This window comes from Protopterus annectens, chromosome 2.part2, assembly GCF_019279795.1.
Source record: "Protopterus annectens isolate FY-2018-M chromosome 2.part2, PAN1.0, whole genome shotgun sequence".
NCBI classification, from domain to species: domain Eukaryota; kingdom Metazoa; phylum Chordata; order Ceratodontiformes; family Protopteridae; genus Protopterus; species Protopterus annectens.
Genome location: NC_056730.1, coordinates 129346470 through 129366597, shown reverse-complemented (window position 1 = coordinate 129366597; position 20128 = coordinate 129346470). Strand labels below are relative to the sequence as shown.

Below are 20128 nucleotides of genomic sequence, written 5' to 3'. Positions count from 1 at the left end.
TTCAAGTATCTGGGAGGGGTGGTTGAAGAGAAGGGAGGTCTGAATGAAGAGGTCAAAGCTAGAACCAGAGAAGCTGCAGCCAACTGGCATAGAGTTGTAAGTGTAGTCTATGCCAGAAGAGTGCCACAGAAGCTGAAAACTAAGGTGTAAAAGACAGTGATGCAACCAGTACTACTGTATGGTACAGAAACCTGGGCAGTAAAGACAGAGGAGATGTGGAAGCTAGAGGTGATGAAAATTAAGTGCCTGAGAAGGGTGGTAGGATGCACACTGTGGAACAGATGAAGAAATGAGGACATAAGAGCATAAGTCAAAGTAGCTCCAATTGCAGAAAAAAATCAAAGAGAACAGATTACGATAGTTTGGACATGTGAATAAAAGCAGACGACAATCTGGTAAAGATTTGAGAGAGACAGGAAGAAGGTAAGAGGAAACGAGGACATTCAAGATCTGTGACAGTCATGTATGAGTGTCCAAGAAGGCAGGAGTGTAGCACTGAACTTGAGAGAGATGGTGACAGTTAACACGATACCCCTACCTCATGCAGAAAATGGGAAAAAGTTTGGCTGATTATGATGATAGAAAGTCATTCCGTGGTTAAGTAGATGGAGGTCCAAGCTGTATAAAACTTACCGGACAACACATTTATTATAGCTTTTGTTTATGGTTCATGTTACGTGCCTGTCCTGTTTTGAAGGATTTGCAGAGCATGAGGCATTCATTCTTTGCGACATTGGACATTATCTGTAACATCAAAGCAGAGTCTGAATCTGGGTTTTCTGTAAAGCAGTCATATATGGTAGTTAGGTACTACAGGAATTTAATGAAATCAAGTTGAACAGATTTTAAGCAATTGCAGGCAAATTCTGACAATGTTGGACGTGGCTATTTTCGTCTTTTTGAAGTGACATTACTGTGCATGTCCTTAAAGGTCTTGAAAGAGATATTATGGCAGATAGGAACTGATCAAAAATTCGTGGCCAGTTGTTAAAACTGGGCTGGTCTCTGCACTACTGAGTCTGGAACTACAAGGAATACAGTGGCAGTAAAATGTGAGGGCAAATTATTAATTAGGTTTAAGTGGAAATGAAGGGAGGAAAGGATTTGCTTGTCACTCATGATGAAATTAAAATCATGTTGCTACAGCTGTACATGGGTTGGAGAATATTTTAATAAATCTGTCATGGAGATACTCATCAGTAATAACTTGGATATGTCATAGCTGATTGTTCAGAAATATACGAAAGGGGTTCGGGGAAGTAAAAGCTACAGCAGTTTTACCCTGTGATGTGTACGCTATTGCTTCTAACATGGCTCTCAGCCTCTTACTACAAGAATGACGGACAATGACAAAAATAACTGAGGGACAAGTAGGGTTGCCACCTTTTCAAATGACCAAAGTGGGACATATGACAGATTTTTGCAGGCCGACACATACACCCAGCCAGTACGAAGAACAGAACTTCACTTTTTTGCCTAGATAAAAGCTTATTCTTGTAATGTTTTAGTTGCTTATTCTGTTTCTTATAACATTTAGGTGGTTCAGATACAGAATAACTGTTTTATGCAACTATTACATAAACTATAGGAAATAATTTTGTCCTAAAATCTCAGGACATTTGCCATTTTTACAAATTTTTTGCAGGACACAACTGCCCAAAGAGGGACTGTCCCTCGCAAAGTGGTACAGGTGGTAACCCTAGGGACAAGACGCTTAGAAAGTTGCTGGAATAGCAGGTTTTGCATTAGTATGCATTTTCTGGGGGTGAATCTCAAATGCTTATCATTATCTAGTGATTACCAGAAAACCACACATTTTACGAGGATCAGAGTTAAAGTAAGTGATATTCTGAAAAATCAGTGGTAGTGGGGGTATAAGCCCCCCCATCACAGAACTGTAAACAATTCCTCGTTTAAATTCCACCTATTCTGTAAAGCGGTTGGCTTTTTTTATCACAAAGCACAATAGAAGCTGATACGAGTTACCACAATCTAACATAGCATTATGGTACACTCGTACTCGAGTAGTGCACCTAAGCAAGGTCGCGCGCGTTTAGTACTGCTTTCCTAAAGTATATTGTAGTAATTCACTCGCACCCCAGGTTTGATCCTATTATACAGCTTTTACACTCTGCTAGCTTCTTTGTAGTCTCATACTAGTACACGCAGAAGTCAGGTGCTAATAACGCCCTTGTGTTAAACAGTAACGGAAGTACAGCGTAAACCCCCACGTGAAATAATGTTTCACAATGTGGGTGGGAATGTTTACTTCTGTATAATACACGTTAGTGGCCTGAGTGAAATAGTTGACATGAAGCATGTTTTCTATGTGAAAGGAGTGTGCAGGTAGGTTCAACGTAACCAAATTAAAAATTATTTGTTGTTAGGCCTGGGTGATACTATTAACAGCAGGTTTCTTTCTTGTTTTGACATGAGATCGCACATGGGGGGCGGGGCAGTTAAACACTATCCACGTTACACCTTATTAATTCTTGTGTTTTCTTTCCTGTTAATATACCAGTGGCCAAGCACTGCAAATTACTGTCACAAATTGATGTGGAGTTAACTATAGGTTTTACAGAAAACAATGCAGTATGTTTCTTGTTGTTAGACCTGATAAACTAGTGCTGGAGACTGTCTTTGGTCAGCATTTTTAGAATCGTGTTTGCTATTTTTAAATTATTTTAGTTTAATGCGGTTCCACTGAGTTCTGCGGTACATGTCGATAGTTGTAAACACTTGAACGTGTGCAACACCATTAGCATGTCACATGTTCGTTACCAGGCTAGCTGAATGTTAATTAACTTTGTTCCAGAGTACTGACTGTGAAGGGGCGCCACTTAAAACTTTGTGGCTTGTATGTGTATGTACATTATACTGTGTAGTTTATTATTATTATTATCTTGGTGGTCTGTCACCTTAAATATACAAGCGACTTGTATCTCTACCCTGTACTTTGTGTGTACCTTTCTATATTAGAGTTTAGATTGACAGTTATTAAGGAAGTAACAAGTGCGGTTGTGACAGTACGTAACTTCGTGTGTCTGAAGCAGCACTAGTTACACAAATTCGGGCTTTGTATTAGAATATTACCCCATCGCGGTTTTCGCGCAGGAATGGGCGTGTCCTACACAATTGACAGAGCTGAGTGACAAGCCATGCAGATTATACAATGAGATGGCGAATAACTATTGTGAATATTCATTCTCTGGCCGTTTTTAAATACAGGCTTCATGCTTTTTATATTATCTTTAATTAGAGTTACTATAGCTTTTAGTACACAGAGATTAAGCCGCGGTAGCGTTGTTACCTCCCAGCAAGAGGTTCTCCCGTTCAATTCTTGACTGGAGCGCCTTCTGTGTGGAGTCTGCATGTCCTCCCCGTGGTCGAGTGGCATCTGAAGGACATGCGTAGAATGAGTGTGCCTTCGTTGAAGGTTGAGCATCGAGCTGGCACCTCAGCACTGTAAAAATCTACTGCCAATCATTAGCGGACCAGAGTTCCGCTGTGGCAACCCCTACCCGGGAAAAGCCGAAAGAAGAACAACAAACAACATGTAAAACAGAGATTAAATAAAGTTACCCTTATTTTCTACATTTATAAGCACCGCATGTCCTCGGTGTCTGACTTGCTTTATCAGTTTGTATTTAACCACATACTGTGTTGTAGGGTAAGAAGCTGGTCAGAAGGGCAGTTATGTACGCAGTATCCACAAGTTCCCGTTTTGCAGTCCATGCCCATATGGCATAACCTGTGCCTCCCCCACCACTTTTCTTTGGTTTAATGTTGTGCAGTAATTGCTTTTGCAGCACCCCACACCTTTCTTTAAGCATTTTTCTGGAGATAAAGCAACATGCAATATTCTGAGGCAGTGGGACAATAAATACATACAGTAAATGCAATAAAAAGACCTCCCTGAAAGGTCGCCCCCTGCACCTTTACAGAATACGAATTTTAAGTCTGTGTAATAGTTTTTATACCTGCAGCATATTATGTGTTCTCACCTCTCAGCTTTAAAGAATTGTAATTCTCAGGGTAATAGTGTAATAATTTTGTATAAGTGCAGCATATTCTGTGTTGAGTAGGTAAATCTGTTTGCATCGGTACACCATTTGTAAATACATGTTCTGCCAAATTATGTAGTGTAAGATGTAATTTATCGAAGCTTTTGATCACTGCAAGTTGGAAATCCTGGTACCAGCAAATAAGCAACACCGTAAATGAAGAAAACAGTCTGATACTGGATCTACTGCAATAACACCTCGGCTCGGACAGTGAAAATCTGTTTATTGCCAAAAAACAAACACGAAAGTATCCACAACAGATAGGTTAAGCGCTTTCATCTGACTAGCAGACTTCATCAGAACAAAGATAATTGATGCTGGGTTCTTTAAATACCAAAATTGGTGTCAAAACTGCATCACACAAAAAATTTTTCTTAAAGAAATATATACTTATTAACTTCACTAACGCTTCCAAACTACAAATAAATACATAAACATGTTTGCATATAAAAATATCTATATATAAAAAACATGTATATATAAAAAAGTATGGCATAAAATGAACATAAAATGATCATGAATACGTATATATATATCCCTAATAATATATACCCCTAAAAATGATAAAATATATATATATATATATATATATATATATATATATATATATATGTATGTAAAGCATATGTTTATAACTATAAAAACTCATATATATATATATATATATATATATATATATATATGTCGTCTATTGAGACAACCCTGACTATTAAGACATAATTAGATATGGTTTGATGCTAATTGAATCATTAATACCTGGGTATCTGGTGGCATCAGTAAACATCTGCCACCTGCTCTCCTTCATAGCCAATAGGGCTTTAGTATTCCCTCCATATGGTGAGATGCCCACCATATCGATGATTGCAAATTTAAAATGATGGGTATCTCCGCTATGATGTATGTGTCGATATAAAGCATTCTTTTTATCCTTAGTTCTAATACAATATTGATGATCATAAATATGTCGTTTAAACTGTCTCTCAGTCTTCCCTATGTAGAATGCATTGCATTCTACACAGGTAGCCAAGTAAACCACGAACTTGGTATTACAATTTCCACCCCTACTATATATATATATATATATATATATATATATATATATATACGTCCTATTTAAATTGTCTAACTTGCAACCCTCAGCCTCATTGATACAATGGCATTGGTTACAGGCTCCACATTTTTTGGTTCGTGAGGTTTCCCTATTCTTATCAATACTATTGGATTCCAATAACTTCTTGATGTTAAATCCAGTCTTATAAACAATCTTGGGATGTATTCCTAATATCTTTGTTATAGCATCATCCCTTATGACAAAATTCCAATGTTCTCTAATAATAACTTCAATATTGTGAACTACTGGTGAATACATTAATACACAAACCATGTGACTTGGTTCGGCCTTCAAGTTCCTTACTTGTGATGTGACCACGCTACCTGAATTCCCTAATAAGGGCACATACTTTTTACCCCACACACTAATGACATAATTAACTACATCATTCAAAGGAGTTTCAGGGTACCCCCTAACAATAAACATTGACTTTATGAAATCCACTTCTTTTAACATAATTCCTCTAGTGGATGACATACGGGCAGCCCTAATACACTGCCCTTTGAAAATATTTTTGAACACATGTGGGGGGTGATTACTACTATACTCCAAGTAGTCATTGGAGAAGGTCTCCTTCCTATATATATTAGATATAAATCCATCTTCCCCATGACTAATATATGTGCCAAAATATGCTATTCCACTGGCATTAATGGAATGAGTAAATTTAAGAAAATCAGTTGTGTTGTTTATGTAACTGATAACTTCAGTAACCATTTCGACAGGCCCATTCCATAACACAAAGAGGTCATCCAAAAACCTTGTATAATAAACTATATACTGGAAAATTCCGATTTGAACAAATATTCAGATTCCCATTCCAGCATAATTAGGTTAGCGAATATGGGAGCACAAGATGCTCCCATAGCCACACCCCTAGTTTGCCTAAAAAACTCATTTTCAAAATGGATGTAATTATGATCAGGTACTAACCCCATCATATCTGTAATGAGGCAAATTTTATCCCATTCAAAACTGGAGTGTTTCCTTAAACTGCTGCTGAAATACTCTAGCCGCAAATCTCTGGGAATGCACGAGAATAAATCAGCAACATCGATAGTAATAAAAATAAGGTTACTACTCCATATTTGTGAAGTCAACTGCCCTAAGAACATCCAAGAATCCTTTATAAGGTGTGGCCAGTCTGATACTGGATCTACTGCAATAACACCTCGGCTCGGACAGTGAAAATCTGTTTATTGCCAAAAAACAAACATGAAAGTATCCACAACAGACAGGTTAAGCGCTTTCATCTGACTAGCAGACTTCATCAGAACAAAGATAATTGATGCTGGGTTCTTTAAATACCAAAATTGGCGCCAAAACTGTATCACACAAAAAATTTTTCTTAAAGAAATATATACTTATTAACTTCACTAATGCTTCCAAACTACAAATAAATACATAAACATGTTTGCATATAAAAACATCTATATATATAAAAAATCTATATATAAAAAAGTATGGCATAAAATGAACATAAAATGATGATGAATACGTATATATCCCTAATAATAATAATAATTATCTTTGTTCTGATGAAGTCTGCTAGTCAGATGAAAGCGCTTAACCTGTCTGTTGTGGATACTTTCGTGTTTGTTTTTTGGCAATAAACAGATTTTCACTGTCCGAGCCGAGGTGTTATTGCAGTAGATCCAGTATCAGACTGTCTTCTTCATTTACGGTGTTGCTATTGGTGTGGAGCAGTGGTCATGTCTGATATGGATATCAACAACGAGGATTCTCAGGCTTTATCGGACAAGGTGGAAATTGCCAAAATTCGTTTGGAGATTACAGCATTAAAAGAAGAAGTGACTCGGTTGCTAGAACTTGTGGGGTGTACCTTTTCTGCCTCAAATTCGAATGGTCATGCGATCACTAGGGACAAACTACAATCTACGTCAGCTGGTGGGGACGTCCTCCGTGTTGGTAAAGAGGCGGACACTATTTGTGTGGATGTTAGTACCCAGATAGAAATACCGAATGGTCAAGGGAATCGTGCAGATGACGGTATTTTGTCACCACATGAAAGTTTTTACAGTCGCAATAAGGATTTAAACATCAGTAATCCTTCAACGGATGATTTTGCCTTTGACTTCAGTCTTTTTCATGTGCGTGATGAGGCAGAGCGGATTGGGGCTCGCCCCAAGCGTCTGCTGCCCGTCAAAACTTACTCAGCTATTGCTAGGACTCAAGGAGACAAAATTAAAGGTACTGATTTATTAACCAAATACTCTAGCCCCAATATTAATAAAGGAGGTCACAACAATATATTAAAAAAGTTTAAGACTAATGGCATGGATAAACCAAATGGTGATGAGATGAATGGTTATTTGGATCGATTTTTGAACGACGATTATGACTTTGATAAGCATGATAACTATGATGCGTGTCATATTAATGAACAGTATATAAGTGGTACCAAAGCAACTGTTAAGGATACAATATATACCTTGGGCAAAAAATTAATAGCTATCAAAAATTTAAAGATTGAAAATGCTTATTTTAGTAAATGTATTGCATTACAGATTGTTCCTAAAGGTATTAGATTTTTCAAAGTACCGATGGGGCTGGAGTTGAATAATGACAATATAGTGGAGTTTAATAATTTGTTTGACAGTTTTGGATTTAGTTATATTAGATTGTTGGTGAAGAAAAATGATGAAAAACTGTCTCGATTAGTACAAGAAGTGGACAAATTAAATTTTGAAATTATTAATAATGATATGTTCAGCCAGTGGAAAGATTTGTATGACAAGCAGTTTACAGCAGCCGATCGCAAAGCTGCTAATATTTATGATAGGAAAAATAGGAAAATTATTCGTGATGTTGAACAATATGCTAATTACAGGGCATATATTTGGCCCAAGAATCATCAGATAGAGGATGAGGATAGGCATTTTAGAAATGAACATAGAAATATAGTTAGGGACTCGAATTTTCAAGGGGGCAGGTTTTATCCCCCACCAAAAAATACATGTGCACAAGGGAACAGGAGAATGAGATAAATAGGTCAAAGGATGAAGCATGTGTATATGACACCATCACCATAATTTCGGACAATGGACTACATGGTTTTAGTACAGATTATGCCACTAATTTGGGTAATGAACAAAGTAATGAATTAGGGGGTACAGATAATTGTCAAGATGTTTTAGTTGATACAAGTGGAATACAGGGTAGTATTGGAAACAATATTATATACACCAAAAAAGGATTTAATGTGTTCAATTATACTAGTCTTGATATATCTGATGAATTTTTTAGGGTGTTTTCGAAAGGTATGAAATTTATTCCCACATTAAGTTTTAATTTAGTGGATACCATTTTAGAAGTGAAATTATTTTGTAGGAGGCTAAATTTAGCTATTCAGTTTCGACAAAATAACACTGATAGTATTAATTTGGTCCCTAAAGATCTTAAAAAGAAGAGTACGTATATACCCCAAAGTAATATGATGATGGCGAATTTTGAAAAAATGGTTTGTAACGACATTTATAGATTTAATAAAACATATAGGACTGATAAAGGTATAGAAACTGGTATTCAGGCCAATCTAACAGTAGATGAACGTAATTGTTTACTGAAATTTGTGAATAAAATGAGGTAAGGTTAATGAAACCTGATAAAGGGGGAGGGATTGTGTTATTTAGCAAAATGGGTTATATTAATGAAATTTATAATATCCTGTACCAATCTGGAAATTATGATGCAATTTCTCTTAACGAAATCAACATTGGCTACAAGCGTATTGATCTGGCATTAGAAGAATATTTGTTAGATAATAGGATTACTATTGAGACCTATCAATTTTTAAAGGTGGAATTCCCAATTTTAGCCATGATTGTTGGAATTCCCAAAATACATAAAAATTTAACACCCCCCCCTTCAGACCTATAATTTCAGGGAGCAAATCCAAAACCTTCCCGTTGGGAGTTGCCATTGACAAATGGGTCAAGCCTGTATACAACAATATTCCACACCTTATAAAGGATTCTTGGATGTTCTTAGGGCAGTTGACCTCACAAATATGGAGTAGTAACCTTATTTTTATTACTATCGATGTTGTTGATTTATTCTCATGTATTCCCATAGATTTGGGGCTAGAGTATTTCAGCAGCAGTTTAAGGAAACACTCCAGTTTTGAATGGGATAAAATTTGCCTCATTACAGATATTTAGTACTTGATCATAATTACATCCATTTTGAAAATGAGTTTTTTAGGCAAACTAGGGGTGTGGCTATGGGAGTATCTTGTGCTCCCATATTCGCTAACCTAGTTATGCTGGAATGGGAATCTGAATATTTGTTCAAATTGGAATTTTTCCAGTATATAGTTTATTATACAAGGTTTTTGGATGACCTCTTTGTGTTATGGAATGGGCCTGTCGAAATGGTTACTGAATTTATCAGTTACATAAACAACACAACTGATTTTCTTAAACTTACTCATTCCATTAATGCAAGTGGAATAGCATATTTGGACACATATATTAGTCATGGGGAAGATGGATTTATATCTAGTGTATATAGGAAGGAGACCTTCTCCAATGACTACATGGAGTATAGTAGTAATCATCCCCCACATGTGTTCAAAAATATTTTCAAAGGGCAGTGTATTAGGGCTGCCCGTATGTCATCCACTAGAGGAATTATGTTAAAAGAAGTGGATTTCATAAAGTCAATGTTTATTGTTGGGGGGTACCCTGAAACCCTTTTGAATGGTGTAGTTAATTATGTCATTGGTGAGTGGGGTAAAAAGTATATGCCCTTATTAGGGAATTCAGGTAGCGTGGTCACATCACAAGTAAGGAACTTGAAGGCCGAACCAAGTCACATGGTTTGTGTATTAATGTATTCACCAGTAGTTCACAATATTGAAGTTATTATTAGAGAACTTTGGAATTTGGTCATAAGGGATGATGCTATAACAAAGATATTAGGTATACATCCCAAGATTGTTTATAAGACTGGATTTAACATCAAGAAGTTATTGGAATCCAATAGTATTGATAAGAATAGGGGAACCTCATGAACCAAAAAATGCGGAGCCTGTAATCAATGCCATTGTATCAATGAGGCTGAGGGTTGCAAGTTAGACAATTTAAATAGGACGTATATATATAGTAGGGGTGGAAATTGTAATACCAAGTTCGTGGTTTACTTGGCTACCTGTGTAGAATGCAACGCATTTTACATAGGGAAGACTGAGAGACAGTTTAAACGACGTATTTATGATCATCAATATTGTATTAGAACTAAGGATAAAAAGAATGCTTTATATCGACACATACATCATAGCGGAGATACCCATCATTTTAAATTTGCAATCATCGATATGGTGGGCATCTCACCATATGGAGGGAATACTAAAGCCCTATTGGCTATGAAGGAGAGCAGGTGGCAGATGTTTACTGATGCCACCAGATACCCAGGCATTAATGATTCAATTAGCATCAAACCATATCTAATTATGTCTTAATAGTCAGGGTTGTCTCAATAGACATATATATATATATATATATATATATATATATATATATATATATATGAGTTTTTATAGTTATAAACATATGCCTTACATACATATATATATATATATATATATATATATATATATATATATATATATATATATATTATCATTTTTTAGGGGTATTTATTATTAGGGATATGTATACGTATTCATGATCATTTTATGTTCATTTTATGCCATACTTTTTTATATATAGATGTTTTTATATGCAAACATGTTTATGTATTTATTTGTATTTTGGAAGCGGTAGTGAAGTTAATAAGTATATATTTCTTTAAGAAAAATTTTTTGTGTGATGCAGTTTTGGCGCCAATTTTGGTATTTAAAGAACCCAGCATCAATTATCTTTGTTCTGATGAAGTCTGCTAGTCAGATGAAAGCGCTTAACCTGTCTGTTGTGGATACTTTCGTGTTTGTTTTTTGGCAATAAACAGATTTTCACTGTCTGAGCCGAGGTGTTATTGCAGTAGATCCAGTATCAGTCTGTTTTCTTCATTTACGGTACCAGCAAATAAGGGAGAAAAGGCTTTGTATTGAAATAATTACAATGTTTAGCATAGTCATCTTTCTGAGGATGTTTTTCCCATGTTTATTCAAAGCACTTTTCAAAATAAACATCATGAGCAAAGTGCTAGGCGGGGTTTGGACAGTCCATGCTACTGTGCATCTGGTGGGGGTAATGTTCTAATACAAAACCCAAATTTGGACACCGGTTAGAACCTTGTAAGTGAGTTTGTGAGCTGGTATGAGGCTTAAGATTCAATTTAACTTTATTGCCATATGTACTAGAGACAGTGTCACAAAGCACAATGAAATTCTTATTCTGCAAATCCTCCAGTAGCATATAAAAACAACAACAATTAACAAGGAATAGTAATATAAGACAACAAATAGGCAATAATATAAATACCAATATCAGTAAATACATATAACTATGCAGATGAGCACATTAGTGATAAAAAAGTTTGTTTCTCCCATGTGACAGTCTGTTATACTGGAGGGAGAGGTAGTTTGTGAGTTTTATTTAACAGTCTAAGCTTGAGGTTTAAAACTGTCTTTCAGTCTGGTTGTTCTGGCCGCCATGCTCTTATAACACATCCGTGACGGTAGCAGCATAATCCGTTAGTTTGTGTTGTGGGTGGGTATTATCCATGATAATGTTTTGAGCCCTCCTAAAAAGACACTTTTGGTGTAGATGCCCTCCAATGCAGGGCGTATTACTCCAGTGATGTTTTACACACTTTTTTTATGACTCGCTGCAGAGCCTTGCGATCCCATGTTGTACTGTTCCTCAACCATACTGTAATAGAGTGGGAGAGAATGCTCTCAGTTGTACATCTGTAGAAGTTGCTGAGGATGGTGCTGGGCATTGCAAACTTCCATTCTTCTTGCCTGCTTTTCCCTACAAGGTCTGTGATGTTATAAGGACAGGTAAGGTCCTCAGAGATGTTAATACTGACGAATTTGAAATTAGCCATGCTTTCTACCTCAGACTCACAAGTATATAATGGTAAGTACTGCCCTCTATTGTTCTGTGTATTGATGATCATCTTTTTCATTTTGCTGGTATCAAGAAAGAGATTACTGTTCCAACACCACATCACAAGGGTCTCCATTTTCCTCCTGTACGCTGACTCATCACTCCTGAAGATCAGACAAATGACTGTTGTATCATCCGCAGGTTTGACAATACTGGTGTCACATTAAGAAGTAACACAATAATAAGTGAAGGGAGAGTACTGCAGTGGACTCAGCACACAGCCTTGTGAAGTTCCTGTATTTATTATTATTGTTTTAGAGATGTTATTCCCTATTCTGACTGACTGCAGTCTGCCTGTTAAAAAATCCAAGACCCAATTGCAAAGAGTTGATGGCACACCCAGTGTGGACAGCTTATTAATGAGCTTCGTTAAGTAGCAGAGAGTATATGACATGGGGTAAGTAGGGTCGTGTTGCACTGTTACCAGTTTGCCTAAAGAGTGAATATAGCACCTTACCCCGAGGTACAGCAACTCTGTAATGGCCTGTTCCACTGTGAGGGGGCCATTTTGTCCCACCCCACCAAAACATAGGTAACTTAGACTTTCAGTATTTATCAAACTTACGCGAAGATGCTTATTGTGAGATCAAAAGACTGGCAAATTACAAATGAGTAATTCATTGCTGCTCTCAAACTCTCCACCCCATCTCTGTCTGTCTTCTCTGTCATTCTCTGCTATCCTACCACTCAGAATGTTCAAAAAATATAACTAGACACCTGTAAGACCAGCATTTCTCTGATTTACTGTGTGAAAGACCACAGTTTTATATTTTCTACTTATTTAGAAACAAACCCTGAGTCTACTTCTTTCATATGCATCCATCCTAAAGAATACCTATCTAGCATCCAGTCCTTCATAACTTGACCTGTTCATTACAGGAATAATCAAAAGTAAATTAGGGGAGCTTAACTTGACTATGTCCTTCATGTCCAGATGGTGTAGCCATAACTGAATCACAGAACACTTCTAATCTCTCTTAGCACTTCAGTGCTCATCCACGTAAAAGACAAGATAGGGGTGCACTATTCCTGATTTTAAAAGAGCATTAAAGCTTCCATGATAACATAGAACTCATCCACCAGTGTCTCTGCCCTATACCAGTTACACAGTTACACATTTAGCTTAAATTCAGCAAGGTATTTTTTTGCCAGATTTGCCATTATCCCTACACCCCCCTCCACTCTCCAAGCAATTTTCAAACATTCCCACTTTATTAATCACATTTTGTATCCAACCAATCATAAAGGTAGCAGAAGATTTTAAAATTAATCTTCTTGGCTCTCACAAATAGTTTGGGTAAATGTAGATAACCATGGACTCAATCAACTAGTAAAAGAACCAACTAGAGACAAGTTTGTCAGGGAATCCTACCCTCCTTCTCCTTGTAATTATTACCATCCTTCTTAACATCTCTAACCTATCCATTCTCCCCAAGTGATAATTTCATCAACTCTTTCAACTTTTTCATCGCTTCCAACAATTACACTCACAAAATAATCACATTCCACCCTAAAACATGAGGAAAAAAACAAAACTGCTTTTCATGAAAGAAAAAATTCCCAATAGAGCACAAATTACCTCCTCATAGAATAGAAAACAGACAGTCCTTGTATAAATGTATAACTCCAGGAGGCAGACTATGGAAAACCCAGTATACTTCAGTTCAATTTCAGTTAGAAAAAGTACAACAGCAAAGGCACAAAATCACTAACAGGAATCTTCTTCAGTAAAACCAGTACTGCTTTATTCAGACCACACAAGCGTTTTCACTACTGCTTCTTCAGGTGTATGAATGAAGTCTCACTTACACCTGTTTAAATACTCTAATAAAAGCACATGATCAATCATCTTAAAGAAAAAGAGCCTATCTAAAATCTTATAAAAAACTTTAACATAATAAAAACATTTAACTACTGTATACTAAAAATTATCATAATACCAATCATAATCAATAATATCATAATTATCATAGATTTTAGATAGGCTGTTTTTCTTTAAGATGATTGATCATGTGCTTTTATTAGAGTATTTAAACAGGTGTAAGTGAGACTTCATTCATACACCTGAAGAAGCAGTAGTGAAAGCGCTTGTGTGGTCTGAATAAAGCAGTACTGGTTTTACTGAAGAAGATTCCTGTTAGTGATTTTGTGCCTTTGCTGTTGTACTTTTTCGAACTGAAATTGAACTGAAGTATACTGGGTTTTCCATAGTCTGCCTCCTGGAGTTATACATTTATACAATAACTGCTTTTCATGATCACTTGGCCAAAAGTGATTGGCATTTTCTTACTAGCATTAATGACTCAAGACTTAATGCAGTTACATTAACTAAATTACCACTACAACAACTCTAAACTCAACACTTTGCAAAAGTCACACTCCTTACCAGACAGAACCAGTGGCTTGCCAAGCAGTTAATTGCATTATATAAACTTAGAGACTTACAGTGGAAAAGATAACTTTCCTCTATAAGCAAAGAGAAATTCATTCTGCTAAGAAACTTGACAAACAGAGGTCACTAGAGGATACAGAGCCAAACACTTCCAGATTGTCTAGAATTCTCATAGTTTTAGAAACTAGTTAATAAGTCGCAGGATATACTTCCCTATGATAACATTTTAGAAGATGATTCCATCCCAGCTGTCTTTCAGTATCTCTCATATGAAGAATTTCTTAAAATTCTCACAAATAACTTCTCTCCCCTCCACTTGTCAGGTACACTTACTCCTCTCTTCATGGCTGTAAAAACAAAAAAGCTGAAAAACTTATCACCTAAAGCTCCTTGGATGCTCTCATTAGTTCATATGGTCTGAACCCTTGTTTTATTTCCCCCTGCAAAGATTACCTTCTGCTTCTCCAAAAGGCCCTTCATAATACCTGCATAACTCGTAATATCATGGCAGATCCTGGAGAACAAGTGATAATTAAGTTCACCTAAATTGTGTAATCCCAGTTGTTGTAATGACCTCAGACCCATCTCCATTCTTCACACATTAGGGAAAACACTTGAGAAAATTGTCTTCGACAGTTTATTGAATGCCTGCAGAGATATGAAATATTTTCTGTCCTCATCAAATTGGCTTTAGGGAAGGTCGAAACATGATAATCAACCTCTCTGACGACATTCCTCTGAATGTGATGAAAAAGAACCTCACTGGCATAGTTTTCATAGCCTTCAACATATTTAATTTTTCCATCTTTCTCAGTTCATTAACTCATGCAGGTATTAACAGAGACTTTCTGTCCTGGATCAACAAAACTTTCTTACAGTTAGAAACTCTAATATTTCTTTATTATTTATATAAAAAAATACCAGATAGTCTTCCATACCTTCCCTTAATTATTTTCTATAGTTGATATGATAAAGTACAGACCTGACCAGTGTCTCAAAAAAATTTAAAGTTTAGCTGGAAAAATAACTCACAAGTTTCCACATGGTTAACCAGTAATAAATTAATTTTGAACACAAAAAAGACTAAAGTAATGATTTTTGGAATTCTGTAAAAGCTTGTCTCAGTAGCATAGACTGGACTATAGCTTGCAACCAATATATTCTTCTTGAAGCCAATAAACACTTCTGGTATGTAAAAATGTATGACTTAATCAGAAACTCTGCCCTCAGGTCCATATTGAGAAAACTACATTGCAGTCAAATCAAAACTATTTTTCTGCTTGGGAAATCTCCGACTTCTGTACAGGGAAATCCGGGTAGAAGTCAAGAAGGAAACACACCTAGCCCCGCTGCAGTATCGTCTCCTCGATTGCTTCTTCCTCTTAAAAGAATATAATTCCTACAGTCGGCCTCTACCAATATTTGTCGATTTGTCAGTCTTTACCCTAGACCTCAGCATCACTGTTTGCTACTAAGCAAAGCCATATGGTTTACTGTTCTTCATAGAATGCTCTTCTTCTTTTCCATCTGTTTCTTCTCCTACTTTGCCTGTATTCTTAGCCTGCAAACCTTGAGTCCCTCTCAGATTTGCGCCTTCCTCTGCACCCTGTCTCTCTAGACACCCAGAACTAGAATTTACTACAAGGAATCATTCATTTGTATGATGTCATGTAACTGTATAGATAGTGTGCTTGTCTGCTTTACTGACTGGATTCTGGTTTCACTTCTTCATATGTTTGTGACCATTGATGCCAGTGATATTGCCCACCAGCCTTTCTCATGTTTCTGTGCATGCTTCATTCTCCAACCCACTGTGGCATGAATTCACTTTTTTTTTCTCTCGAGTTGTATCTAACCCTAGGCTCAGCCTGAGTGGTCCAGAGAGCTCTCTGCTCTATCCTATTTAACAAATACATGCATACATATATACACACATTAGGTTCGGAGGTGTCTACTAGGCTAACGATTACTGGGACCTTTGTAAACCTAGCCGTGTAGCCCAAATGTATCCCCTAAGTTATTGTGCCTTAGGGCATGATTTAATGTCTGACACTGTCCATCAGAAGTCAGAATAGTGCTGAGTTTCCAATTTCTCATTCACTGGTCCAGGATGCACTTGAAAAGGGTTATGGAAGGACTCTGCTTCACATGTATAAGAGCCTATTCCAGACTTGGGATAGTATGGAACTGTGAATAACTAGCTTTTCAAAAAAAATAATTCTGTTTCCTTTTTTTATTTAATTTCTGTTTAAATATTTGAGTTGCAATTAGTGACGTGTGGAAATAATATTTTGTACTTTTCTGTTCTCTTCCATCTGTTTGCATTTTTATGTTTGGTCTGTGACCTTAGTCTTGCAATTTTATTAGCAGCTGTGGGAGGACTGTGTTTCTACATTATTCTACACTTCTGTTTCCACAAGTAAACATACTTATAAAAGCTATCCGTTTGTATTTTAAATCCTGCTGGTCGTTGTCTTGTAATTTAATTCATATTTGTTGCTGAACTGTGTACTCCTGTGAGATTTATTGTGTACTTCTAGTTCTGTGGCTGTACCTTGTTTAAAACTTTTTTCTTTTTTTTGCTTCTTTATAAGGCTCATATTTGTTTTGCGTAGTGGCATTTAGTGTTGCCCCATGTAGGCGCAATCACTAGAAGGTGTACTTTCCCTATTAAAAACTACCTCTAAAATTTTCTACAGTCCCGCACTACTCAAGGAGCAACTCATTTCCACACTGAACAGTACTGCAGAGTTTAGTTAGTTCAAAAAGAAGACTTTGACCACCACAGCAACAAGCAGCAAAAAACAGCATAATGAAAACAAACTGAAGTAGAAATAAAACAAGAATTTTAATAACAAAAAGGTAAGCGCTTTCTCGGAAGACTGCTTCCTCAGACCTTAATACAAGACAGCAGACTACAGCCCTTATCAAAAGATCTGCACCAATCAACACACACAAATCTAAAAACCAACCAATACAAACACACGTAGCAGACACATACTTTAAATATGACATCAGTAGTGACATCTGATGCATATTCATAAAACAAAACTGCTGAACCAGTCAGCTCAATGAAGTAGGCCACATTCACCAAGCATCATCCTTAAAGAAATACTGTAATTTAAACCAGGTTTAACATTGGCTCGCAGTTAAATAATTCAATGTAGCTCTCTGCACTCCATCTTATTCGCAGTGTCACCACCCCTTAGATCCTCAGTTAACATTTCAAGGATAGCAAATTTAAAACAGTGAGCTTCACTACACTCCACACCACAAAATGTTTTGCTAAGGCTCTTATTCCTGATATCCCATACATGATCCAAAATCTTGTCTTTCAGCATACTGTTCATTTTGTCAACATAGTAAGAGTGCCATGCTTGACACAGAACCAAGTAAACAACGCTGGCGCTGTCAGCATAAAAAACAATGTCTGTATGAAAATCCTCAGGGCAGAAAGTCCAGTACTACTAGTGGCAAATATATACTTGCAGGCTTTACAGGAGTGGCATAGGAACATATCTAACCAATCGGAACAAGACAAAGAAGGTTTATGGAAGGTCATGTAACACAAAACATGCTTAAGTGACTGATTATTGTAAAAAGAAACTTGTGATTCTGGACCCAGAACTTTCTTTAAATGTTGATCTGTGATAAGAATACGCCAGTTCCTTTTAACAATTTCACAAAGAATACCACTATCATTTGAATATGTAAGCACCATATGAGTATTCCTTCTCACCCATCCCTTAGAAATAGAAAATATATTGCCAACAAATCCTCTCATTAACAACTTCAGCAACCTCAGTGAAAGAGTAACATCTATTGATGAATTCCTTAGACTTCTCATGCAAAGCCTCCACAGCTAGATCATCTCTGTTATGCAATGTCATAGTTCTAAGGCATTGCCCTTTCAATACGTTCCTAGGGATATGTCTAGGATGCATGCTCATTTTGTGCAAGATATTATTCTTCTTGCAGGTTTTTTTTTTATGGAGCTTTGTAGTAAAATCACCTAATGAACTCATACTAATAGAAACATCAAGAAAAAATATCTCAGTACTTGAACAAATTTTTAGTGAATTGTTTTGTTTGGGTCATGCATTCAGCGTATTAGGGGTCCATACTGAAAGGTGGGGTATTTAACCACTGCCTTTGTCCATTAGGAGGATGGGGTTAGTCCTAGGATAAATTTCCTATTTCCCATCCAAATTAATGTTAAATAAGGTCATGAAATGGCTTTGTTTTATGTGTATGGGGAATCTGTTCCATTCCAGTGATATCCTCTGGAATATATACCTGTCCCTCCAGATTATTCTGTTTATGTTGCAGAAGAGGTTGAGGTCTGCAGACTGGGTATTCCTAATACTATTTGACTTCAGATGTGCAGTAGGCCCAGTACTGTTGGGTCTGAGGATGCCTTATAAGCCAGGCGCAGGGCTGTTTTCAGTAGTGTGTGTATGAACTGGAGTGTATCAACAGGGATTTGAGGCAGTATGTAGGTCATGTGCCTTACACCCACTATTCTTTTTGTAAGGAACCTCTGTGGATGCTCTAGTTGCGGCAGGTCCCTAGAAAGGTACGTACCAAGCTGGGTTATGTACTCAATGATTGGCCTAATGAGAGCTGAGTGGAGTAATGACCTGTCTGTATCTAGATGTTATCCTTTTATTTGCAATCTGCACAATACAGAAGAACTTCTTTATAACAGTGGACACAAGCTGGTTAAAAGCTAAGTCACTCTTAACATAGTTCCCAAACCCCTGACTACTGAGTCTACTCTTAGGAATGCAGTGCCAATGTGATAACAGCAGGGGTAGTCGATTTTACAAAAAAACACAATAATGCAGTTTTAGCATTAAGTTTTAATCCACGAATTTGTCATCAGTTATTTGTTTATGATGAGCCCAACTGAATGATCGTCGAATCCTTGGGGGGGGGGGGGTTCATTAACTGTTCCCAGCTTGCAGTCCAGAAACTTTGTCAGCCATATGCCGTTGGTGTTTGCTTTGACATCTGAGAAAATCGATGCCAAATAAAAGCAGTCACAGAACAGAGATTTGTGGGACCCAACTCATGACAGTTCTTTTAGTTGAGATGGGAAGCTGTGGCCTGAATTCCTGTATCCTATCAGTGAGCCGGTTTCCAGTCTATTGTGTGATATAGGGATTTATTCCTAATTTGAGAAGCTTATCCCCAATGCCAAGTGGTGTAGAGTGTCAAAGGCCTTGGTCAGGTCAAGGCAGGTGGTGTGTCCTGTCTTCCCTTCATCCATCACTGTGGTGACTTTTTCAGAAAAATTCCACTAGGTTGAGCAGACATCACCTGCTCTTGAGAAAACCAAACTGTGATGGGTCCTGTATTTGGAGGCTTCCTGTGTCCTTAATGATTATTCCCATGCCAAGATGCTCATGACATTATATATGAGGCGGGTCGGACTTGTGGGATGGTGATTGCCCAGGTCAGGAGATAGCTCTCCCTTGTGTGG

The 20128-nt window shown here is 37.0% G+C and overlaps 1 protein-coding gene across 2 annotated transcripts in view; it reads left to right on the top strand.

Annotated features, from left to right (window-relative positions):
* The first annotated feature begins 2243 nt into the window (after positions 1–2243).
* LOC122795563 (ATP synthase subunit C lysine N-methyltransferase-like) overlaps positions 2244–20128 on the top strand; it is an 837305-nt gene continuing 819420 nt past the window's right edge. For both annotated transcript variants that reach the window (XM_044063804.1, XM_044063803.1), the window contains exon 1: positions 2244–2346. The gene's annotated coding sequence lies outside the window, so the exon portion shown is untranslated. The remainder of the gene's footprint in view (positions 2347–20128) is intronic.